The sequence below is a fragment of the Labeo rohita genome, chromosome 15, assembly GCF_022985175.1.
Source record: "Labeo rohita strain BAU-BD-2019 chromosome 15, IGBB_LRoh.1.0, whole genome shotgun sequence".
Lineage (NCBI taxonomy): Eukaryota > Metazoa > Chordata > Actinopteri > Cypriniformes > Cyprinidae > Labeo > Labeo rohita.
This window is the reverse complement of record NC_066883.1, coordinates 10,896,903-10,922,762: the sequence shown is the minus strand read 5'-3', so window position 1 is coordinate 10,922,762 and position 25,860 is coordinate 10,896,903. Positions and strand designations below refer to the sequence as shown.

Here is a 25,860-nt window from a genome sequence, read left to right as displayed (position 1 = left end):
GGACTAAATTTATAAAACAAAAAGAAAACTTAATTAGCAAATTGTTGAGAATAACATTGAAATTAATCAAAAATAGTAAGGATGAAAACAATTTAATAAAGCCAAATTCTTTATTATAGAAAATGGGTATTAACCCTGCTCTTTATGTTAATACAATGGATTGCAAACAGATGTATGAGAAGCCAAAAAGGGGCCAGGACAGCCCTCAACCCACTTGACATTTCTACAGGTCTCACCGAAAAGGACGACTGGCCAGAAAAAAAAATGAACATGCCTGATATCACTAACCAAAACCTCTGAAAGTTTCCATTTACAGGCAACAGCAGTTCTATCAAGGCCAGGGAAGGTTTGCCCCACCAGTGTATGCAGTTATGATCTCAAGGGGAAAATCACATTGATCAGCAAAACGGGACCACATCTCTCTCCCTAAAACACGCCAACTAGCTTCAACAACCCTACACAGCATGGAGTGAGGGATTAAGGGCGTGCTAGTAACGACCCTCCCTTGCCAACGAGGGAAAGACCATTGCAACGACTCGCAAAGAGTCACCCTGGTGAAGATGGAAAAAAGGGGGAAGGAAATGTGGAGCAGACAAGAAGGGAGAACACGAGAAAGAAAGACAGAATTAGAGAATGAAGAAGACATGTAAAACTGTGTCATGAAAGAACTTTTAATATTAAAAGGATTAGGGAGGCAGGATATTTTACTTCTCCCCTGAAGTAAAATGATATGTGGGGGAAAGATTTAGAGGATTTTTGGTCCACATGGGAGACTTAGGATAGATATAGGGTCAGAAAGGGAATAATAGCTTAATCTTGACTACAACTGAACCGGGATTGTAGGAAAAACAACATAGGAATGTTGATGAGAATTATGACATGTAGGAAGATGATACCAAACTAAATGTTTTATGGGAAACAGCACAAACAATTAATGATAATTGGGCAGGACTAACAGTCTAAGAGGAGTTTGAAAAAGTAGGTTTTCAACATTAAATGGCGGACAGGATGTTTGGCCAATACTTCATAATGGGTATCAATGTTCTCGGTATTACCCAAGGAATCTATTGAGATCACTTCATTACAAAAGTCTAATGTAAGCAGAAGTTATTAACATTTTTGTAAATTTCTTTAGAACTTTTGGCCACAAGGTGGCGCTGCCCCCAAACTTTTTGAGTACTATCAGAGCATGGTGCCAAAGACACAAACCGAGTTTCGTAACGATATGTCAATGCGTTCGTAAAATATAGCATTTTTGGACAAAATTCAATATGGCTGACAGCCAAAATGGCTGACATGGGAAAATTGGGTATGGTTGGATTCGGCATTATGCACCGAATTTTAAGAGACCTTTTGTGATTTTTGGCCAAACTATTGAGAAGTTATAAGCAAAAATAAGCATTTTTCATATCTCCTGACCACTAGGTGGCACTGCGACAAAACGCTGCAGGTAGCCTCAGGTCATGCTTATTATTACACACACAAAGTTTGGTAATATGCCAAACCTTTGCAGAGATAAAGCCTCACAACCATTTTTGCGTGTTTTTTTGTAGAATTTCAACGCGTGTTATTCGACAACGGATTGACTAATCAACTTGAATTCCATAACTTTTTGCCAGCATGGTCTAAAGATGATCTGAGCCAATTTCAGTAAAAATCAGAGAAAAAGTAGGTTTTACAAACAAATATTTATAGAAAAAAACTAAACCTTACGATTTTTGAATTTTGGACTTCATTCGACTCGGCATGCGCCAAGGATTTTGAAGAAATTATGGTTTTTGAGGAAAGCATTTCAGGATTTTTCTCCATATAATGGACTTCATTGGTGCCCCTATTTTGAACTTCCAAAATGCAGTTTAAATGCAGCTTCAAATGATCCCAAATGCGGTTGTAAACGATCCCAGCCAAAAAAGAAGGGTCTTATCTAGTGGATCTTATCTAATTTTCTGATCGACGGCCATCTTGTTTTCCCGCATCGAGACCGTGGCTGACACGCGATTCCACAATATCGGAGTAATTATACAAATAACTTTGATTTTATTGTTATTACAGTTGATATATGTATATGATGAAGTTGACTGCTTAATGGGTGTTTTCACACAGGTAACATGTAGAGGCATGTACATAAATCCACGCACCTTTCATTAGGCGGATTGTATAAAGTTATTGACATTTTATAGCGATTAAAAAGCATCCATAAAAATAAAAAATAAAGAGCTTGATACATTAAAAGCGATATTAGCCGCGAAACCTAACTTAAATCGTTCATCTCAGAACAGCAGTATTAATGAGGTATTAACTCAATTAATGAGGTAAAGACATTTATTATTTTAAAACATTTGGTTAGTTTATTTAGTTGTATTTCTCATTACTGTTAAGCCCATTTGTGTTATTGTTCTATTGCATTTTTTGGTCCTGTTACTGCCCAAATAGTACTGTTTACTTGTCTATGTTTCATTTTCCTTTAATCCAGATGGTAATGGCTTGTTTTTTTTTGTTTGTTTTTTTTCTTTAGGAAAGACATTTTTAATGATTTTTCTTAACAGTTTGGAGATGTAATCGAGTTACAGGACAACTGTAAGTGCTACTTTTTTTTATTGAGGCCAGTTGATTTCTGCTGTGCTTTATTAATTAAGTCTAAGAGATTTTTTCATCTTTACCCTAATAATACAGACACATACCAGCCAGTATCCGGACAATTCCTAAGCAATATATACATGTTCAAGGTAAGGTTCTTCAATGTATATTACAAAATTATATGAGATGATTTAATGAAAATTATCCTGTTGTTATTTAAGGTATTGATCTCAGATATTTATGTGTATACTACTATTAGTTCTAATTCTTTTTCTCAAAATATCTCACGGGGGGTCCGAAAAGCAGTCAGTATCTGGTGTGACTGCCATTTGCCTCATGCAGTGCAAAACATCTCCTTCGCATAGAGTTGATCAGGTTGTTGATTGTGGCCTGTGGAATGTTGGTCCGCTCCTCTTCAATGGCTGTGCAAAGTTGCTGGATATTGCCAGGAACTGGAACACGCTGTTGTATACTTTTATTGTGTTATTGCAATAATCATGGTGCCTAATCAGCAACTTGATATGCCACACCTGTGAGGTGGATGAATTATCTCGGCAAAGGAGAAGTGCTCACTAACACAGATTTAGATTTAGATTTGTGAAAAATGTTTGAGAGAAATAGGTCTTTTACTGTATATAGAAAAAGTCATTATATCTTTGAGTTTAGCTCATGAAAAATGGGGGCAAAAACAAAAGTGTTGCGTTTATAATTTTGGTCAGTGTACAAACAAATACATACATAACTGAGACTTATCACAGCACTTACATATTTTTGCTCTTTTGCTGGTTTTAATTGCTTCTATTGTCCTCATTTGAAAGTAGCTTTGAATAAAAGCATCTGCTAAATGCTTAAATGTAATGTACAAGTTAAATTGTAACAAAGCAAAAAAAAAAATACAGGTGCATCTCAAAAAAAATTGAATATTATGAAAATGTTTTCTGTAACTTATTTCAAAAACTGAAACTTTCATATATTCTAGATTCATTACATGTAAAGTAAAACATTTCAAAAGTTTTTTTGTTTTAATTTTGAGGATTAGAATTTACAGTTCATGAAAGTCAAAAATCCAGTATCTCAAAATATTAGAATATTTACTAAGATCAATCAAATAACAGATTTGCAAAAAACAGAAAAGTTGAAGTTTTTTTTTTTTTTTTTTTTTTTTTTTTATGTTCATTTATACACTCAATACCTGATCAGCAGCACAAATTACAGCAAATTTCTTGGTCCTAGCACAAATTACAGCATCTTTGAGGTGTGGCATAGAAGCAATCAGCCTGTGGCACTACTGAGCCTTCAGCTCATCTGTATATTGTTGGATCGGCTGTTTCTCATCTTTCTCTAGAAAATATCTTAAAAATTTAGATATTCAGGTCAGGCATGTTGGCTGGCCAATTTAGCACAGTAATATCATGGTCAGCAAACCACTTGGAAGTGGTTTTTGCACTGTGGGCAGGTACTAAAATCCTGCTGGAAAAAGAAATCAGCATCTCCATAAAGCTTGTCAGCAGATGGAAGCATAAAGTGCTCCAAAATCTCCTGGTAGACGGCTGAATTGACTTTGGATAAAACACAAGGGACCAACACCAGCAGGCGTCACGGCACCCCAAATCATCACTGACTTCAGAAACTTCACACTGGACTTGAAGCAGCTTGTATTCTGTGTCTCTCCAGACTTCCTCCAGAGTCTGGGATCATGATTTCAACATGAAATTCAAAATTTACTTTTATAGGAAAAGAGGACTTTGGACCACTGAGCAACAGTCCAGATCTTTTTCTCCTTAGCCCAGGTAAGATGCTTCTGACATTGTTTCTGTTTCAGAAGTGGCTTGGTAGTCCTTTTCCTGAAGACATCTGAGCATGGTGACTGGGATGCGCTGACTCCGGCTTCACTTCACTCCTTGTGAATCTCTCCCAAGTGTTTGAATTGGCTTTCTTTGACAGTTTTCTCAAGCTTGCAGTCATTCCTGTTGCTTGTGTACCTTTTCCAAAGCATTTTCTTCATTCCAGTCAACTTGACATTTAATATGCTTTGATACAACACTCTGTAAACAGCCACCCCTTTCAGTAATGACCTTCTGTGATTTATCCTCTTTGTGGAGGGTGTCAGTGATTGTCTTCTGGACCATTGCCATGTCAGCAGTCTTCCATATTATTGTGGTTTCAAAGAACATGAGATAGCCGGAATGTATACTGTAGGGATGATCATTAAATGAAACTTAAATGTAAATATTCTAATATTTTAAGATACTGTAAGCTCTAATCCTCAGAAATTAAAACAAAAAATAACTTCTTAAATGTTTTACTTTACATGTAATGAATCTAGAATATATGAAAGTTTCAGTTAAGTTACAGAAAAAAAAAAACAATATTGTAATTTTTTGAGATGCACCTGTATTGACCTACATTAAGTAAAGTTTTGTCTTGTGAGTCATGACTAAAGAAAATAAATTGTTTAGGGTATCATTAAAAATATAGTTTGTACTGAATCAGAACTTTGACTTGAGTAAACATAATTAAAATAGCTTGTAACAAAAATTTTTTTTTATTTAGTCCAAAGTAAAAATTATACTTGGATGTTAGTAGGTTAAAAAGTAGGTTTTTCCAAAATAGAAACTGAAGTTGTACCAAAGTAAATATATATATATATATATATATATATATTCTTGGTCTCTTTAATAACAAATATTTTGACGTTGTGTGAGTGTAATTTTGTCTCTTGGGCAGAAGAACTATTTTGATTGATGTTAAATTAAATTTTAAAGTTTCAACCAAATTAAAGGTAGCGTTTGTGGAAAACTAATAAATTTTGCTGTAATAATTTACAGTAATTTTTTTAAGTTGGTCAAAAGAATCATTTTTTTCAATGAACTGCTCCGCGAGAAAAAGCTCACTCTGGGTTCTGCAGTTAATATATGCTTGCTATGTGAGCAATCTGAAAAGAGCACAAAAGAACTGAAACACAAAGCTGAAGTATGTACCACACAATATCGCTGCATCAACTGCAACAGATACCATGCCCCTGATGAGGTCAAGTGTTTTGCTTTCAATAAAAAATGCAACAACTGTGGTAAATGGAACCACTTTGCAAAGTGCTGCAGATCGGCTCCATTACACAAAACAGCACCACAGTCCCAGAGTCGTAATTATTACCCTAAGTGAACTGCAGCGCAATTCAGAAACTCTAAATCTAATCGAGTGAATGAACTGTACACAACTCTGGATGTCCCTGAGGACACCTTCTATTGCGGGACAGTGGATGATGTCTCTCAGAAAGGTGAAATATTTACAACAAGGTTCGAAATGCAACATTATATCTGTCCGAAAGCTAAACCTCATTGTACCCTCAGCTCACATAAACACTGCTGAAAAATAAAATCTCATTCCTAGGGGTGTGACGAGATCACCATAAAATGTTCTGCAGTGTTTACTTTAGAACTGCACGATCAATCCTTAAAATATCAAGATCTTGTTTCAAACACCCATGCGATCTTACTCCCGAATGACAACGATTTAGCTATGTCTATTAAGACTGTTTCACATCGCCAGTGTCAGTGGAGCGTGAGAAGCACGTTTTGTCGCTGCCCTTGTTAATGAATCAGAGGGTCGGGGTAAATGTGAACGCAGAAAGAGCAACACAAACAGCCTTTTTAACCACATTATAATCATTATTTATGTGTTACAGACATTTAAATAATAGAAGCACTGGGATAAAAGTTCATAGTTTGGGTATAAACACTTATTGTCTCCAGTAGCGATCAAACCGAAAGTATCTTAACACTTGTATGTATTGTAACGCTTATCCTCTTCCGCCAGGAGGTGGCGACAACTGCCCGTTTAAAAAGAGTATGTCATTGAATCATTCATTCAGATTTCAATAGTCAAACAAGTCTTAATGAAGTGAGACACTGACTCCTTCATTGGATGTGTTTTTTTTTTAAATATATATTTTTAAAAGACTTAAGCAATGAACAGTTTGTCAGAACCACTAGTAAATTACGTTATTTTGTTTAGTTTTCTAATTTTTTTTTCTCCAGAATCGTGAGAGAATCGTTATCTCCAATTTATTACAAATAACTGGGATTCTCAATTTATCCAGAATTGTGAAGCTCTTGTTTAAATGTTGTTTATTACTGCATATAATTCATTAAAATAGAAGTTTAATTTCATAAAGTTTAAAATGCACCTACATTTTTTTGTTTTTGCATTTTGTCTTTTTCAGTTGAACAAAATACTATTTTCCCTATACATTTCATCATTGAGGATTTCTTAAGAAAAGTTTAAAAATCTTGTCTTGTCTCGTTCTCGTGAACCCAGTCTCGTGTCTCGTCTCGTGAGATAAGTGTCTCGTCACACCCCTACTCATTGCATATAGTGGGCAAACTATCAACACTGAGGGCACCACAATATTAGACTGTGAACAAAGCCAACTAAAATTCCATGTTGTAGATCATAATGTGAGACCACTGCTTGGATTGCAAGACAGCATAGCAATGGGTCTGATACAGTTAGGACCACATGTGCATATGGTGCAAAACCAAGAACCAGAGGTACAGGAATTCAGTGATCTGTTTGACACCACAGTGCTTGGCAAACTGCCTGTCAGTTTTTATATGTGAGTAAATAGTGCCCACTGTATTTGCACCCAAGAAAGTACCCATTGCAATGAAGAAAAAAGTCATGGCAGAGCTTGAGAGAGGATGACTAAACTGGCGGTCATTACCCCATGAATCTGATGCCATGGAATGGGTATCTGCCATGGTCATTGCCAAAAAGAAAGATGGTCTCAACAAGGTGCTCTTAAGGCCACCGTCATCCATTGAAAACTATTAAACAGGTCATAACTGACATGCCAGGTGCATGTTACAATGTTTTTTCAGTATCCTCGATGCCAAATGTGGATTTTGGCAAATACCTTTAGATAAGGCATCATCAAAGCTGACCACATTCATGACACCCATTGGCAGGTACAGATTCCTGCACATGCCTTAAGGAATCTCCACTGGCAGTGAAGTATTCCAGCGATCCATACAGCATCTGTTTGACGGACAACCGTGTCAGATCATGGTAGATGACATCCTTGTCTGGGGGCGTGCACTACAGGAACATGATGAGCAATTGAAATAGATACTTCACAAAATGTGCCTGTAACATGAAATTAAACCCTGATAAGTGCCAATTTTGTGTCACCTCTGTCTCCTATGTAGGTCATCTCCTGACTTCTGACGGCATTAAACCAGCATTAATCAGTCTGCCTGTTCTGCAATACTTTGATGTCACTAAACCCATTATTCTTTCAGCTGATGCATCCCAACATGGACTGGGCGCTGTATGTCTTTAGGAGGTTGCTCCTGTTGCTTTTGCCTGACACGCTTTAACACCTACTGATATGCCCAAATTGAAAAGGAAATGTTAGCCTTGGTGTTTGCAACACAGAAGTTTCATGACTTCATCTACGGTCAACCCGTGACTGTGGAAACATATCACCAGCTTCTCATCACAATCTTAAAAAAGCCATTACACACTGCAATCAGCACGTATTCAAAGCATGATGCTCAAGCTACAGTCTTGATAGAATCTACAAACAGGGAAAGGAACTCTTTGTTGCTGATGCCCTATCACATGCTCATCTCCCTTCCACTGAGCCTCCTCTTTTGGATGACTTGCAGTAATGACGCTTCAGGTTCTCTTGTCACAACAGACAAAAGAGCTCCGATCTGTACTTAAATCGGATCCGACATGCCAAAGACTTGTTAATATGATAATGCATGGCTGGCCAAGCTCTTTCAAAGAGCTTCCACATGATCTCTGCCCATTCTTTGCCATGAGAGAGGAATTTGTTGTTGAGAATGGACTGATCTTTTGTGGACAGAGACTCCTAATACCAACATCGCTACAAAGTTACTATGTGACTCAGCTACACCAAGCCATCCAGGTCTGACGGGCACAAAACAAAGGTCAAAAGAAACAATGTACTGGCCCACAATGTATGGTGATATAGAGAGAGCACTCTCTCGTTGTGCTTCTTATAATGCTCTCAAGCCCCCATCACTCAAGAGAACCTATGCAGCTGCACAATGTTTCTGACCTCCGCTGGATGTTCACTTCTGCAGACATATTTGACTGGCATGGCAAAATGCACTTGGTTCTAGTAGACTCGTTCTCTAGTTGGTTTCAACGACCATCTACCTGACATGAGGAGTGTCACAGTAATTTCGAAACTCAAGAGACAGATTGTCTAGATTGTCATGATGGACAATGCACACCAGTTTGTATGCCATGAATTTACAGATTTTGCACATGCATGGGATTTCAAGCACATTCAGAGTGGCCCTCGCTACCCACAGTCTAATGGCCTTGCACAGTGTGCCATGCGATCCGCCAAACATTTGCTGAAGAAGTGCCATAGGGAGCGCAGAGACATACAGGCTACATTACTCCATCTGCATAATATTCCACGCACTGACCTGAAATCTCCTGCCCAACTCCTTTTCTCCAGGCGTACAAGAACTTTTCTTCCTAAGTTGAAAGAAGAATGACAGCCTCTGTATGCCGTAGCGTCAAGGCAGTGCTGACCAGGAGGAGAAAGGAAAGCAAAGTATACTATGATCACAATGCCCACACTCTTCCACCTTTACAACAGGGTCAGACAGTAAAGATGCAGACAGCTCAGGAATTCGATAATAGCTCCACCTCCTACAGCCCCCCTGTCACCTGCAGTGATGTCGTCTCAGGGAGAAGCACCTGCCACTGGTGCTGGTGCTGCAATTGCCCAGCCTGTGGTGAATCGTTCAGGAAAAGTTAGCCGTCCCAATCCCCGTTATCAGGACTATTTCACTCGTTAAGGACAGTTCTTTTAGTTTTCTATAATGTTAAATGTTATGGTGTATTGTCTCCTTAGTTAATTTTGAATATTACAGTTTGTATATTCAGTTTCTGAGTGTTATTTAAGGGAAAGGATGTAGAAATGTTAAATGTTGCCACAGCCCTTTAAGGTGGGTGTTATACAGAAGGAGGCGGGTCGTCAGGGGATTAGGAAATAGGGACACAGGTATACAGTGTAAAAAGTGGATACAGAGAGAAACAAACCACACATTCTGTTGGTAATTCTTTTCTGTTGTATCTGTTCTTAAAACATATGAAACATTTTTAATGTGGGTCATCTTTATTCATAACATTGCATAAACTAACAATATCTGAATGAGAAAGACGTTTTACAGCATTTCTGAACATGCATTCTTTTCATAAGCTTAGATGCACTAACACACTATTAGTGTTTGTAAGGTTTACAGAACCTCAGACACTTTTATTTTCTGAGGCAGACAAAGACATTTGTTTCCGCATCTCACTGAGAGAAGATGTGAGAAAAGTCTCTTTTCACCTATTCTTTCCATCCACTTCCCCTCACCCATCTCCTCTCACCTGTGGTCCATAGCTGCATCAACTGCATATAATATAATATTCTACATGGATACGAGCGATATTCATAGTCATGTTAGGTATCATTTGAACTGTCTTTGTGCACCTGGTACAATGGTCTCATTCTCACAAGAAGTAACTACTGTATACTACTAATTTTGGTAAACAACCTGAGAGTTCAGAGATATTTTCCTCACAGTAGAGGGTGTAATAGAGGTTGTGTCTTTCATGCAAATTACCATCTGTCCCCAAAAAGTGCAAACAATCAAGTCTAGAAGTTGATCAATGCAAATTCAAATTTATCACTCAATTGAATGGACGTTATCAGTGGTTATCAGCTCATTGATATGGGCCAGAAGGGGCCTGCTGCGCCTACTGGTAGGCTCAGAAAGCTGTTATCATCCATCCAAATGGTTAATCACCGCACGCATGTAGGACGGTGAAATTACCACTGGCGTACCAGCAGGGGCGATCGTTTCCCCAATGCCATCAACTCCACACGGACCAAAGATCAGCGATTTAGTGCATTAAAAGATGGACTTTACATGACATCAAGGCACATACAGATACTGTCTCGAAAAATAGTCGATCGTTTCGTATTTATGAATGAAATTATTAATTTAAAATTTGCCTATGGTGGGAAAGCGGTCATGTAACAAGCCTTACAAAACAAACTGCAGGAATCCCGCAGGAATATTATGCAGATTTCCTACAGGATTTTTAGCTCATTTTCCTGAAGGAATACCTGCAGGAATTCTATGAAGGAAAACATGCAGTTCCTGCAGGATTAGTACGCAGGACAGATATGAAGTTATGTAGGTTGCTGCTAGTTGCCAGTTGTCTTCTGCAAGATACATGCAGGAGAAATAACTTCACAACGAAACAATGTATTTTCACAATTTTATTTAATTTATTGAAATTGTCAAAAAAGGTGTGTGTGTGTGTGTGTGTGTGTGTGTGTAGTCCTGGTATTCCCCATATGTTATTCCACACAAGTAAAGTAATATCATTTTTTTGGTCCCAATGAGGAAACAAGCTTGCAGTTTAGTATAAAACCTTGTGTATATGGAATGTGCCCATAAAACATGAAAACCCAATGTGTGTGTGTCTGTGTCTGTGTAACAAATTATTACCTTACTCGTAGCTTGTGTTCATCATTTAATTTTTGAGTGCTGCCCTGATGAACTTTATTGGAACATCTGGAATTTTCTTCTGTACTGCCTGTAAATGCAATTTCACAAATTGATTACAATGATTACAATTTTGAAATCATTATGTTATTTTAAATGTAACAGCCTTTGTGCAAAGAAAAAAAAAGTACAAAAAAGGACATTTAACTCACCCAAGATGAGCATTACTTTGTCTTGGTCAAGAGCTGGCTTTGCTGTAGTGCCTTTATTTGCATTACCAGCCCTTCCAGACAGCCCATGAGTGGCCAAACATCTCTCGTCCAAACACTGCTACTGCCAGATCTTTAACCATGGCACAGCATAATGTGCCAGCCCGTCCACAACTTGCCAGGACAGTAGGACTAATTCCTAGCCCCTGTGTCTGCAAAAAAAAACAAGAAATAAAAAATAACAACAATAATAAAAAGTTAAAGACACCAAAATTAAAAGCATGTAACAATGACTATATATACATTACTGTGCAAATGTGTTAGTTTTGTTAAATTCTGCATTTAAAAAATCTTTCTGCATCTTTTGCTTAAGCTTTAGCTGTTTTAAAGGCAAAGGGTTGACCAAATTTGGATTTAGTTCCAAGTAAATCAAATTGTACATGAAGTTAACATGCCTTCTATGACTTATGCACAGCACTGTACATGAATATATGTGACCCTGGACCAGAAAACCAGTCATAAGCAATCATCTGAATTCTGAATAAATAAGCTTTTCATTGATGTATGGTTTGTCAGGAGATACACTAAACTATTTGAAAATCTGAAATCTGAGGGTGCAAAAAAATCAAAATACTGAGAATATCACCTTCAAAGTTGTCTAAATTAAGTTCTTAGCAATGCATATTACTAATCAAAAATTATGTTTTGATATATTTACAATGGAAAATTGACAAAATATCTTCTTGGAACATGATCTTTACTTAATATCCTTATGATTTTTTTGGCATAAAAGAAAAAAATAATTTAATAATAGATAATTTTGACCCATACAACGTATTTTTGGCTATTGCTACAAATATACCGGTGCTACTAAAGACTGGTTTTGTGGTCCAGGGCCACATATATGAACAAACAAATATATTATTATTCACCTTTTCAGGGGGATTTTTGTGGTTCAAATTCTCCTGGGATTTTTGATTGTTGAGAGTATCTGTTCTGAGTGTAATGTTTGGGGCCATGGATTCAAGCATTGGTAGAATTTCTTTAAAAAAATAATAATAACAATTCAACTCAGTTCAATTAAAAGTGATTAGCCTACTAACAGATTGCTAAATAGACAGAGAAATACAGATATAAAAGATTTTAAAGATTTCTTGCTCTTGCTGAGTTTCTTTTTTTCTGTATTTGGCACACATGTCTGTGTTCTTCTTTTCCCCTCCAGCCTAAACATCCTCCTCCTGAGGGTTTCTTTGTTCTCTAAAGGGACAAAATACTAAAGTAGGAAATGCATATCTTCTATCATGACTGAATCTTGTTTGCTGTACTTTTTACCATCAATGTCTATAATTGTGGCTGGTGAACTTTCGTCCTCGTAGGCCACATCCACAACATCCCCAGGTTCAAATTTTTCTTTAGTATGTCCTTTTTAGGGACAATGTCATAGGTGGGTGGCTCCTCCTTCCATTCCACCAGATCCCATGTTTTCTTCATTTTCTAAGATAGATAGATAGATTGATTAATGAATATATATATATATATATTAACAAAATAAGACAGATCATGAAACTTGCATGTTATTCTTTATTTAGTACTGACTTGAATAAGTTATTTAACAAATGTTTATATATACTCCAAAAGAAGAAAAAATTTAAAAGTCCCCATTCAAAAGTCTACATACCCTGGAATCTTAATACTGTGAGTCATTTCCTGAATTATCCATGACTGTTTTTCTGTTTTGTGATAGTTGTTCATGGGTCCCTTGGTTGTCCTGAACAGTTAAACTGTATGCTGTTCCTCAGAAAAAAGAAAAACACAAATTCTTTGGTCATCCTGCATTTCTTTGTATTTGAACCCTTTCCAACATTGACTGTATGATTTTGAGATCCACCTTTTCACACTGAGGACAACTGAGGGACTCATGCAACTATTACAGAAGGTTCAAATACTCACTGATGCTCCAGAAGGAAACACAATGCATTAAGAGCCCAGGGGTGAAAACATTTGAACAGAATGGAGATGTGTAATTTTTTCTTATTTTGCCTAAATATCATATTTTTTTCATTTAGTACTGCCCTTTAGAGGCTACAGAACATAGGTGCATGTTTCCCAGAAGACAAAATAAGTAAAATTTACCCTGATCTTAAAATGCAAAAAGTTTTCGCCCCCCGGCTTTGAACGGGGTCATTTTTATAGATCCAGTTGTAGAGTATATCTAAACATCTGTTATGTGAAATAGCTTATTCAGGTCAGTACTAAATAAACAATAGCATGCAAGTTTTAAAATGACTTCTGAGGTAACAAAAAAAGTACACTGATATCAATTATAAGCAGTGAAAATACAAAACAGAACAATGTTTTTGTTAACAGTGCACAAAAAGCTAATTTTATATAGTTAATTCTTAAAATCAGTTTTGATATAAGCTGTAGGCCTATGTACCGGTCTTGTTATAACGTATCGTCGACAGCGAAAAAAAAGATTTCTCTAAAAAGATTCCTTTAGCGGTGCTGTTGTAAATACACTGTTACGCCAGTAGGTGGAGAAAACCGAGTGTCTTTTTATGTGTGAAAGACTTGATTCTGTAAAACACAGATTCCTTAAAACAGAGAGTCTTCCAGAGAGTCTTAATGTTCCTACTATTTTGTCAAACACACAGATGTTATTATTTTTATAAATGTTTTGATATTACAGTTTGGATCAAGCTATATTATTGCAGAAAATATATTATGTTTACAAATAACACTCACGTTTATTTTTTAAAGGATACAAATGGAGTACAAAGTGTACTTAAATGAAGAGGCACCAGTTCCAGTTGCCACAAAAAGGCGATGGACACAGAATACAATAGGTCGCTGAATTCAGAATAATATGCAATTAATTCTAATTTAGACTATTTGTTTCTTATTGTACAATTACATATCAACTTACATCAAATAAGCAAGAATTCTGCTCTTTCTTCTAATTCAGTTGCAAAAAAAAAAGAAGATCATACAAGACATGGCTTATTCCAGATATAAAGTAATTCATGTTTTGATATTTGCCTAAAAAACATTTTCAGTTACAAATTCATGCCCTACATGAATGTCAAGAAGCCATGTCTAACATGCCTCTTTATGTTTATAATTTCATGATTATAGGAAAACATTTCCAATGATGATAGTGGTGACAATTTCAGCAAATCTAACAGGAACTCTCCTGATGCTCATGTGAGGATACAGTTGCTTTGTGTCTTCTTACATTTCTGTCTTTTTGAAATGGTGCTTCTTTACCATCATGCACAGATGAGTAAGTTGGGCAATTCTCTGTTCCTTTTTCAGCTAGTACATATAAACATAAAAAAGTTAAAAGTTTATGCATTAAACTAGAGGTCCAAATGCATGTATATGTCTCATAGGGAAACTTTTCTACTGATGATGACAATGAGGTCGTCAGCGATGCTGATGGGAACTTTACAGATGCTGATGTGAGAATGAATTACTGATCTTTTATTTCTATCCTAATTGCTGTCTTTTTAAAAACCATGCAGTTTTTATGCATACATTTGTAAATATGTGCATATACTCACATATAGATTTTGTTAATCTATGCACTGTGTCTGACAGGAAAGCTTTTCTGCTGATGAGGAGGAGGATGTTTTCAGCACAGCTTGTGAGAACTTTCCAGAGACTCATGTGTGAATGCAGTTTGAACACAGTGCAGAATATTTATCTAGATTATCTAGTCTCATGCTTCTTTTGAGGCACGCTTTCTTTATGTGACAGCGTGTAATTAGTGCAATATCTACTTTGTAGATGCTCGGTAACCACAATGCAGTTTGTGAGGGAAGCACAGAAGAAAGAGATGAGCTGTGTGCCTGTAAGGAAAAAATGTATCCATATGCCAAAATCACCAGTGAAGAATCCCTACTGTGCATAATTGCCTACAGCCTCAGACATACAACATCCAAAGCGGCTTTGAGTGACTTGTTAGATCTTATCAATCTTCACTGTCCTGATCCCAAAAATGGCGTTCCAGATAGTTTATATAAGTTCATGAAATCCTTTCACTGTGACACTTTTGAAGTCCAGTATATTTGCCAGCCTGCCAATATTTCTTTGGTAATGAAATCCCCACCCATTGTGCTTCATGTGATGGTACCCCAGGGGACTCTGAAAACTTGATCAAATCTGGCTCTATCTTTATCAAGCTATCGATTTCAGATCAATTGCGAGGTAAATTTCAGGATGCAGATTTCTGCCAGTCTTTGAATTACAAATGGTCAAGAACCAAGTGCAACTCACAAAATGTTGAAGACTTATTTGATGGCACTATGTACAAATCGACTGGTGCACTAAATGACCCAAAACTGCCAAATATTTCAGTGTCATGGAATGTTGATGGCGTTCCAATTTTCAAGTCTTCTCCATTTGACATCTGACCACTTCAAATCACAATCAATGAGCTCCCCCCCTAATCTGAGGGCAAAGCATGTCATTCTTGGTGGATTGTGGTTTGGATTATCACGAAAGTGATATTTAGTATTTGCATGTGTTTTTAAGTCTTGTCCAGTAGGCTACTTGAAAGCCGACGGGCTTATGTGCGCACACACTCAAAGCGCGCTCACAGAACGCGCCCTCTCAGTCAGTGTGCGAATGCCGAGTTCTCTTTCGCTTCAAATAGCTTCTGTTATTGCTACATACATGCTTGTCTTGGAGACTATTCATGTAAATGAAGTCGGTTTTGTCTTAAACAAAACTTAACAGTTGGGAGAAATACTGATGCGTCAAAATATTTGATCTGTGGTGGCAGTTTCTAGCTTCAAAGAAAAAAAGAAATTGCTAACATCTTTGCAGCAAGAGTTTTTATGCGTCCAAAACCACCTTGGGTGTGCCTGATTTTCTAATAATTTAATGGCCCATCATCGGTTATTCCTTATATAATGTAATTTATTGTAATTAATGTAACTATAAATGCATTCAAAGATAAAACAGGTGTGAGTTTGCTGTGGCTTACGGAAAGTATATGCAGGGCTTTATAAACAGTGTGTGTCATTGCAAAGACTGTTTATCCCTCACAGCCTCATTTTCATCCAAGAAAAAAATGTCATATAAAACCCAAAACACACACAGCCACAATCAGAAATAAAAGAGGTGCATTTTCTGCTCTTAAGGTCACATTCACCAAAATACCTACTCCTTTACCCCCACCCTTGAATTTATACATTTACTACATCGATGAATAAAGTAAAGTCCCACCCTATAATTTTTCACATTCTAAAACCGGTTTCACTCTAAAATATGTCACATTACATAGGTCAGCCATAACTTCTGTTACATGACTTTAAGTTTGCTAAGCAGAACATGGACACTAATTATGAGATGTTGTGAAATAAAAAAATTAAATGGCAAGATCAAGTAGAGGTTTGCTTTTCTTACATTTCAACTGACATTGTGTTTTTCTAGTTGTAAAGGTTAAAAACAGGGGTGCCCAAACTCGGTCCTGGTCCTTGGTTTAGCTACAACTTGCCTCAACACACCTGCCAGGGGGGTTTCTAGTATGCCTAGTAAGAGCTTAATTAGCTGGTTCACGTGTGTCTGATTGGAGCTGGAGCTAAACTCTGTAGGACACCTCACTCCAGGACCGATTTTGGGCACCCTTGGGTTAAAACAATGTTAAGATACTGACAAACAGGAGTGTTTCCTTGGACTTGGACTCAGACTCGACTCGGCCCTTTGAGACTCGGACTTGAGTCCGACTCAACCCCTTTTGGACTCAGACTCTTCTCAGACTTGATTGGTTAAAGACTCAGACTCGACTCAGACTCGACTTAGGTGGACTCGAACCCAAAACTATCATTTCTTAATGAGCTGCGAAGTCTTGAAAACCAAGGGTTGTCTTGTCAGTGGAAGGGAGAAAAATCAGTGGTCCGTGTTTACAGTTTGCTTTGCATTTGTGTCTGTGGCTCGTTGTGCTTTACAGAATGTCAAGCAATTTAATGGAGAGCATGGTTATAACTGGTGCTATCAAAAAGGAGAGGTTGTAGAAAAGGGTAATGGGTTTACAAGGGTGTATCCTTTGCAGTCAGTGGAGCCAGAGCTGAGGACACATGAAAAACACACTAAAGATGCTCAGCAAGCTGTTGATTCTATGACATATGTACATGGAGTGAAAGGCCCATCTCCTCTGATGTTGCTGACGTTTTTTAATATGGCTGCTGGGTTTGGATATGATTATATGCATGGCATATTACTAGGTGTTTGCCGCCAACTGACTACCCTATGGTTTGACTCCAAATACCATACAGAGCCTTGGTACATCAGGAGAAATTTTGAGCAAATTGAAAGAAGGTTGCTTGCCATTCAACCACCTGCAAATATAACAAGACTGCCCCCAATTTCCTTGTGTAAATATTGGAAAGCTTCCGAATACAGACACTTCCTACTATTTTACAGCCTTCCCTGTTTGTTTGGCATTTTGCCCCAGAAATATCTTGACCATTTACTACTTCTAGTACAGGCCACATACATTTTCCTTCTAGATTCCCAATTTCTCCCCCAAACATTGACACAGCTGATGCCCTTCTAAAAGCATTTGTAGGGTGTTTTGAGTCTCTGTATGCCAAGTGCTATGTGTCTTACAATGTCCACATACTTGTGCATGCAGCAGCATCTGTGAAAATTGGGGTCCTTTATGGAGTCACAGTGCATTCTTATATGATACTCAGAATGGACACCTACAGAAACTCTTTCATGGCACACAAGCTGTAGCAGAACAAATTGTCCTTTGTTAATAAAATGCTTGTGCACAAATTACATGAGTTGTGATTCTGATTCTGCCTTGCAAATTAATGTCCCTTTACGATTCCGATTTGAGCTACATGCTCTAATGCAATGGTACTTTAAGAAAGTTATTTTCTGTGGCCAAGAAAATATCATTTCTTAGAGCTGATATAAAAATTATACTGAATGTTCGATGGCCGAACAGATTAGTTAATGAAAAATTAATTCTGCTACAGTTACTACTGGCAGCTGATATAAATAATTGTAATTATTTATATACATTTCCCTTTGAGCTAAAATCGCGACAATTGTTTGGTAGGACTCATTGTTTTTATTGCTGACAACAGCAATAAACTGTTAAATAACTGTTAAATAAACAGGCAATGCTGTTATTTCAAAAATAGTTCCATGAAATTTACAGTACTTCAATCTAAATAAAAATACAGTATGTAATTACAGCAACTACCTTTGTTCTCCAGTCTTTATATAGCCTATCCTGTAGAATCCAAATTCTGTAGTTCTTTCTTTTTCTTTTTCTTTTCTTTTCTCTTTTCTTTTTTTTTTTTTTTTTTTTTTTCGTATTACAGGAAATAATATCTTCTGCAAAAAACTACATTCTTTTTTGGATTTTTTTTCTGCAGTCCTGCACGAATTACAAAATCCTGCAGGATTTTTCACTTGTGCAAGTGTGCTGGATGTTTCTGTTGCACTGAAGGGTCCATTCTAAAACCTGCAGGAATTTCCTGCATATATTTTCATGTGTCCTGCAGGATTTCATAATTCCTACAGGATACCAACAGGTATCCTGCAGCAAAAAATGAGAGTCCTGCAGGATTCCTGTAAAGAGTGCTGGACTATAGTAACTGTCGCTCTACCACATCATGTGTATTGAGTGTAGCCACAGAACATACCATGCTTTTACCACCATAACCACACGTTTACCGTATTTTTACTATAGTAACTGACGCTCGACCACATCATGTGTATTCAGTGTAACCACAAAACATGCCATGCTTTTACCAACATAACCGTAGTTTTTCTGTGGTGTTTGTAGTTAAAGCACAGTAACCTCAATACTTACTATGGGTTTACCCCAGTAACTGTAGTTTTACTGTGGTATTTGTAGCTAAAGCACAATAATCTCAATACTTACCATGTTTTACTACAGTGACTGCACTTTTAATGTGATATTTGTAGTAAAAGCACAATAATTAAATACTTACCATATTTTTACTACAGTGAGTGTACATTTAATGTGGTATTTGTAGTTAAAGCACAATAACCTCAATACTTACTATGGGTTTACCTCAGTAACTGTAGTTTTACTGTGGTATTTGTAGGTAAATCACAATTACATTACTGTTAGATGAAGTCCCCATGCCAGACAATTAGGATCCATCCCCGGACACCAGATCCCGTCAGAAAATATCAGTCTTTCTGGTAACAGAACAACTAGTCAGCAAGCTGTAGTTACCCCAACCCCACTAACAGCAGGTTTCTGTCAGTTATGAAGTTGACCGATGGAAGCCAGAAAAGAGCAGAAGCAGGAGACGAAGTAATGATGATAAAAAGGAGCAGAGTTTATTGAATAGTCTTAGTTGCGTATGTCTCAATGCTCAGACTTGTCTGAAGAACACAAATTCAACAGGTTTTGTTATACCAAACTGATTCACAACAACATCCCATAAACCTTGAGTTTCCATAAACATTCCCTTGTATCTCTTATTCATGAAGACAAACAGCCCTTGAAGCTACACAGTCATAAGACTAAACAACAATGGAAAATATATATAAAAAACAACTATAATATAATATGAATTACTAATCAATTAATGAATCAATAAAATGAATATATAAATGATTATAATGATTATTATAAATGATTATATGATTAAATGGAATAATAAAATGATGAAATGATTAATGATTCTAAATGAATAAAGAATAAATGAAGAATATATAAAAAGAAAGCAAAACACAACACAAATGTATGGCTGCTCTGAGGCAAAACACACACAGTTTGCATTTGAGGATCGTCAGATCCTTCATTACTTAACATGTTTTTACTACAGTGACTGCACTTTTAATGTGATATTTGTAGTTAAAGCACAGTAACCTCAATACTATGGGTTTACCTCAGTAGCCATAGTTTTACTGTGATATTTGTAGCTAAAGCACAATAACCTCAATACTTACCATGTTTTACTACAGTGACTGCACTTCTAATGTGATATTTGTAGTAAAAGCACAACAACTAAATACCTAGCATATTTTTACTACAGTGACTGCACTTTTGATGTGATATTTGTAGTAAAAGTACAATAACTAAATACTTAGCATATTTTTACTACAGTGACTGCACTTTTAATGGTATTTGTACTTTGGGTTTACCTCAGTAGCCATAGTTTTACTGTGGTATAAGCACAACAACCTTTATTCTTACTACATAGTAAAAGTAATTACTACATAGTACTAGTAAAAGCACAATAGCTAAATACTTAGCATATTTTTACTACACTGACTGTACTTTACTGTGGTATTTGTAGTTAAAGCACAATAACCTCAACGCTTACTCTCTGTCTTTCTCTCTCTCACCTTTTCCTTTCCTGTTTTTCCAAACAAATCTGTAATTCATTTACACATAGTAGCCTCTCTTTCTGTGGTTCATCATGGCTTATTTTTAAAACTCAGAATCAAATTTTGACCAATTCTTTTAGAAAGTTGCTAGAATTAACAAGGAACTTGAACTTCAAAGGTCATTAACACAATGTATCAACATGTATATATTTCTCTTTGTTTCAGCTGCAAGGGAAGACCAAAGGAAGGCCTGTCATGGGATTTGAATTTGGCCATATTGTGCGTTCACGGAGAACACCAAAAGCTGCAAAGGCAAACATTTCCAATGGTATGTCTGTGTTGGTCTGAGCACCTTGACTGAACTGTACTACAGTTATATTTGCACATCATGTGATATTTCTTAAATTTTGGTTTACATACCCCACGGCCCCATCAAGAAAACAAAGTATCATGTTAAAGCAGTAATAATTTATGCAATTTACCAAGTCAGCAAATTCATATGATATTGGACAATTTTTACTTATACAAAAATCTACAACTTTTACTCCTGCTGCTGTCATTGGCCTCGGTTTTAACTCTCATGTAGTTCGTGCACATTTGTGCCCCAGTTTTTATATCGTCAAGTTTATATTAAGTCTGAATTCTTTAATAACCTTTACAAATTGGTGCCATCTCTTCCCGTTCTAACAGTACATAATATCTGTCCACACCTCATAGTCGGCCTTTCTTTCCATGTTGGTTTTTATTGAACACACAATAGGAGTCTGGAAGTGTTAGTTTAGATAAATCAGGTCTTCAGTTAATTTGGCCAAATCAGATCAATTAAAGCTGTTCACACCAAGAACAAGAAATATATATAATGGTAAATATTTTAGCATCCACACCAACAGATGATAACGGAGTATACACGCTGCAGTTAGAGTATGTTGTTGTCTGCTGTGGTGTGTCCATCCTTGATGTAAAAAGGCCTTTAAATTGCTTACCACCATACTGTCACATGTAATCATATTTAAATTGTTTATATTAATATAGCTTGCTATTGGACAATACAGCTTTTTCTAATGCTGTTCATTCTGTTAAACTTACACACAAAATGTTGCCTTTCTCTGCCTATTTCGCTTCCTCTTATTCTTTACTCCTTCACTTACACATTCTTTTGTATTGTGTTGTAAGTTTTTGCATGATGGCCTTTTCTCAGACTCTGAATCTGATGTGTACAGATTAACTCAGGAGCCTGTTGAAGTTGCCAGGGAATATGAGCTTGAAGTTTATTATTATAACTGCTTTAATTTATGTTTAAACAACAATAATAATTAAACATGGGGTCAGTAAATATTTTCTTGTTTTACAGCTGAAGACCAAAAACACAAAGAAAATCAGTTACAGCTAGCAAGTCAAACCAGTCCTGATGAATAAGGAATGAACATGAGCCCAAACAGAAAAAGACAAAGAGCTGGAAAGTTGCACATTTCCATTGGTATGTATGTACTCAAGCAATGCACTTGTGTGTGGTACCAGCATTGACGTTGAACTCTCAAAAGACAGCAGTTACAGTTACTTCAAGTCATTGTTTTTCACACATGCATCTTTTTATAGCTCCTAGAATGAGCAGATCAACTGTGCCATTATCTTTGGAATTTGGGCAGGAAATGACCGAATATGGTGAGTACTGACACCTGCACCTGCATTCACCAACACTATTTCTCTGGAGTTATTGTTGACTCATTATTTTGTGGGTTTGTTTGAAGGAGGATAAAGCCAGTTGATGAAGATATCAATTCAACGGCCACCAAGTTCAGCACTGCAGCCTGAACCCATCAGGTATCTGCTGTGAAGACTGCATTCACGAACAGCTCTACTGTGACAGCTCAGATGTTACGGTCTATAAAAGTAAACTTCACAACTGATCAACTGCAAGATAGTTGTGGAGGGATTCTTTTGGCCCATTCCTTCAGCAACCTCCAACAGGATAAATTAAAATACTTTATATTGTTTATTAATTTACCACATTATAAATATTTATTTTGTCCCTCCAGAACATCTACACCAGGTCAGAGACTCCAGCCACCCAAGCTATGGACTCCTCTTACCGTTACCTTCAGGCAGATGTTATCGCAGAACCTTCACAAGCAGACTGCAAGACAAGTTCTTTCCACAGGCAATCAGACTGAACTGAACTCGTACCAGTAACACCACACACAGCACATCAACCTCATATGTACTGCACTCTATCATTTACACTGACTGGATTCTGACTCACTATTATTCTGTACCCTGACATTCGTTTGCACAAATTCATACTGTACTGCACTGCAATGGTATATTTGTACTGTAATTATTAGGGCCTGAGCACTGCAGTGCGAGGACCCTATTGGAATTGCTCCGTTTATTATTATTCTTCCGCTTCTTCTTCTTCTCCAAAGTGAAAAGTCTTTTTGAGGGCCTAAACATGCTCGAAAACTCACGAAACTTTGCGCACACATCAGACCTGGCGAAAATTTACATCTGATATGGTTTTCAGAAGTGGGTGTGGCAAAATGGCTCGATAGCGCCGCCTATAAAATTTCAACGGAGTGCGCCTCAAACTACGTTTCACGTACATGTACGAAACTCGGTACACACATGTAACACACCAATACCTACAAAAAAAGTCTCCTGGCACAACATCCAAAACCCAACAGGAAGTCCGTTATATTGAATTTCCTGTATGATTTTTGTGCAGTTTTTGCCATTTTCAGGCCTCGTACTTTAACAAACTCCTACAGTTTTAATCCGATCATCTTCAGATTTGCTGAGTGTTATCATAAGGCCTTTGCGATGCTAAATTGCGAAGATCTAGAGTTTTCGTCAAGGGGCATGTCCCTGGCAGCCTGACAAATTTCGATGTTTCGCCATGAAAAAGGAAGTTGCTGTAACTCAGGCAAACAATGTCCGATCTGCCTCAAACTTCACACGTTTGATAACAGTCAGGTCCTGAACACATGTCAGTGCCCATATTCAGTTACAGTCATAGCGCCACCTGCTGACAACAGGAAGTGACATGTTTAACACTGTTATGGACTCCTAGCAACATATTAAAAAGCGTTAGCAAGTTTTAAATAGGCTAGCAACATGCTAGAATCATGCTAAAACATGCTAGCAACACTTAGCTAAGAGCTAAAACATGATATTAATACAAAGAAAAAGGGAATTGCTGTAACTCATGCATACAATGTCCAATCTGCCCCAAACTTAATATTCAACATGCTACAAACATAGTAAAGCATGCTAGCAACACTTAGCTAATATGCTAAAGCATGCTAATAATACAATGAAACAGGAAGTTACTGTAACTCAGGCATACAATGTCCAATCAGCCCCAAACTTAACATGTTTCATAAAAGCCCTGGTCTGAACACATGCCCATGCCCATATTCAGTTATAGTCATAGCTCCACCTGCTGGCAACAGGAAGTGACATGTTTAATACTATGGATGGATGCCTAGCAACATTTTTAAAAGCATCAACAAGTGTTAAATAGGGTAACAACATGTTAGAAATATGCTAAAACATGTTAGCAACACTTAGCTAAGTGCTAAAGCATGTTATTAATGCAGTGAAACAGAAAGTTACTGTAACTCAGGCATGCAATGTCTAATCAGCCCAAACTTAACAGGTTTGATAAGAGTCCTGGCCTGAACACATTTACGTGTTAATATTCAGTTATAGTCATAGCACCACCTATTGTCAACAGAAAGTGACGTTTAACACTGTGATACACTATTAGCAACACACTAAAATAAGCCATTGAGTGCTAAACTTGCTAAAAACACACTCAAACATGCTAGCAACACTTACTAAGTGCTAAAGCATGTTGTTAAAGCCATGAAACAAGAACCTTGTTGTAATTCATGCAAACAATGTCCAATCTGCCCCAAACTTCACATGTTTGATAAGAGTCCTGGCCTGAAGATATCTACATGCCCATATTCGGTTATAGTCATAGCGCCACCTGCTGGCAACCGGTAGTGACATGTTTAACACTGTGATGGACTATTAAAAGCACAGCAAAATATGCCATATTGTGCTAAACATGCTAGAAACACTAAGTGCTAATGCATGCTATTAATGCCATGAAAGAGGAAGTTGTTGTAACTCAGCCATACAATGTCCGATCCAAACTTCACATGTTCGATAAGAGTCCTGGCCTGAACACATCTAATGGCCAATATTCCATTGCAATCATAGCGCCACCTGCTGGCAACAGCAAATTACTTGTTTTACACTAACTTAAACATGCAATGTCCAATCTGCCCCAAACTTCAGATGTTCAATAAGAGTCCTGGCCTGAACACATCTAAAGGCCAATATTCCATTGCAATCATAGCGCCACCTGCTGGCAACTGCAAATTACTTTTTTTTACACTAACTTAAACATGCAATGTCCAATTTGCACCAAACTTTGATATGTTTGGCAAGAGTCCTGGCCTGAACACATCTAAAGGCCAATATTCCGTTATAATAATAGCGCCACCTGTTGGCAGCAGGATATGTCACGTCTTACACTAACTCAAGCATGCCATGTTCAATCTGCACCAAACTTCGTATGTTTGATAAAAGTGCTGGCCTGAACACATCTACATGCCAATATTCAGTTACAGGCATAGCACCACCAGCTGGCAGCTGGAAATTTTGCACATTTAAATGACTTTATATTCCTCCTATGTTTACTATATTAAAAGCATATGGCCCACCATTCGCTGTTTCCCTAAAGCCACCAGTCGGTGGTGAGCCCGGGTGCGAGGGCCCTTTCATCGCTGCTTGCAGCTTTAATTGTGTATATTACTGTTTTAATCTCTTGCTCTCTGTATAGTATAATATTTACCGTATGTTGTTCTTTAGCTGTATTGAGTCCCTTATATATGTGTGTTGCATATATATTCAATACTTGTCATCCGTACTGTCGTGCTGCAGTTTGCACGACCTTTCACGACCTGTACATTTACATTCTTAATATTGTTGTAAATAAAGTGATTTGATTTGAATTGGTCACATGTCTTTTGTTCGTCAGTTGTACTGTAGGGTGCTGCATAACAGCTGCAAATTAAGTCATGGAAGAAGAAGATTATAACATGGACATGGACAAGCAAGCAAGATGAAGAAAACCAGGAGAGCTCTGATAATGAGCAGGAAACTGAATGTGATTCTATGAT

General features: G+C 37.2%; 2 long non-coding RNA genes across 2 annotated transcripts; both read left to right on the top strand.

The window, feature by feature from the left end:
• Positions 1-954: 954 nt before the first annotated feature.
• Positions 955-25,860, top strand: LOC127177498 (uncharacterized). Its single transcript, XR_007829236.1, has 7 exons — positions 955-2,577; positions 2,674-2,726; positions 20,894-20,996; positions 22,020-22,145; positions 22,265-22,330; positions 22,417-22,489; positions 22,705-25,860. It is a non-coding gene; the product is annotated as an uncharacterized LOC127177498 (long non-coding RNA).
• On the top strand, positions 14,124-14,799 carry LOC127177500 (uncharacterized). The gene is made up of 4 exons (XR_007829238.1): positions 14,124-14,181; positions 14,301-14,351; positions 14,471-14,618; positions 14,728-14,799. It is a non-coding gene; the product is annotated as an uncharacterized LOC127177500 (long non-coding RNA).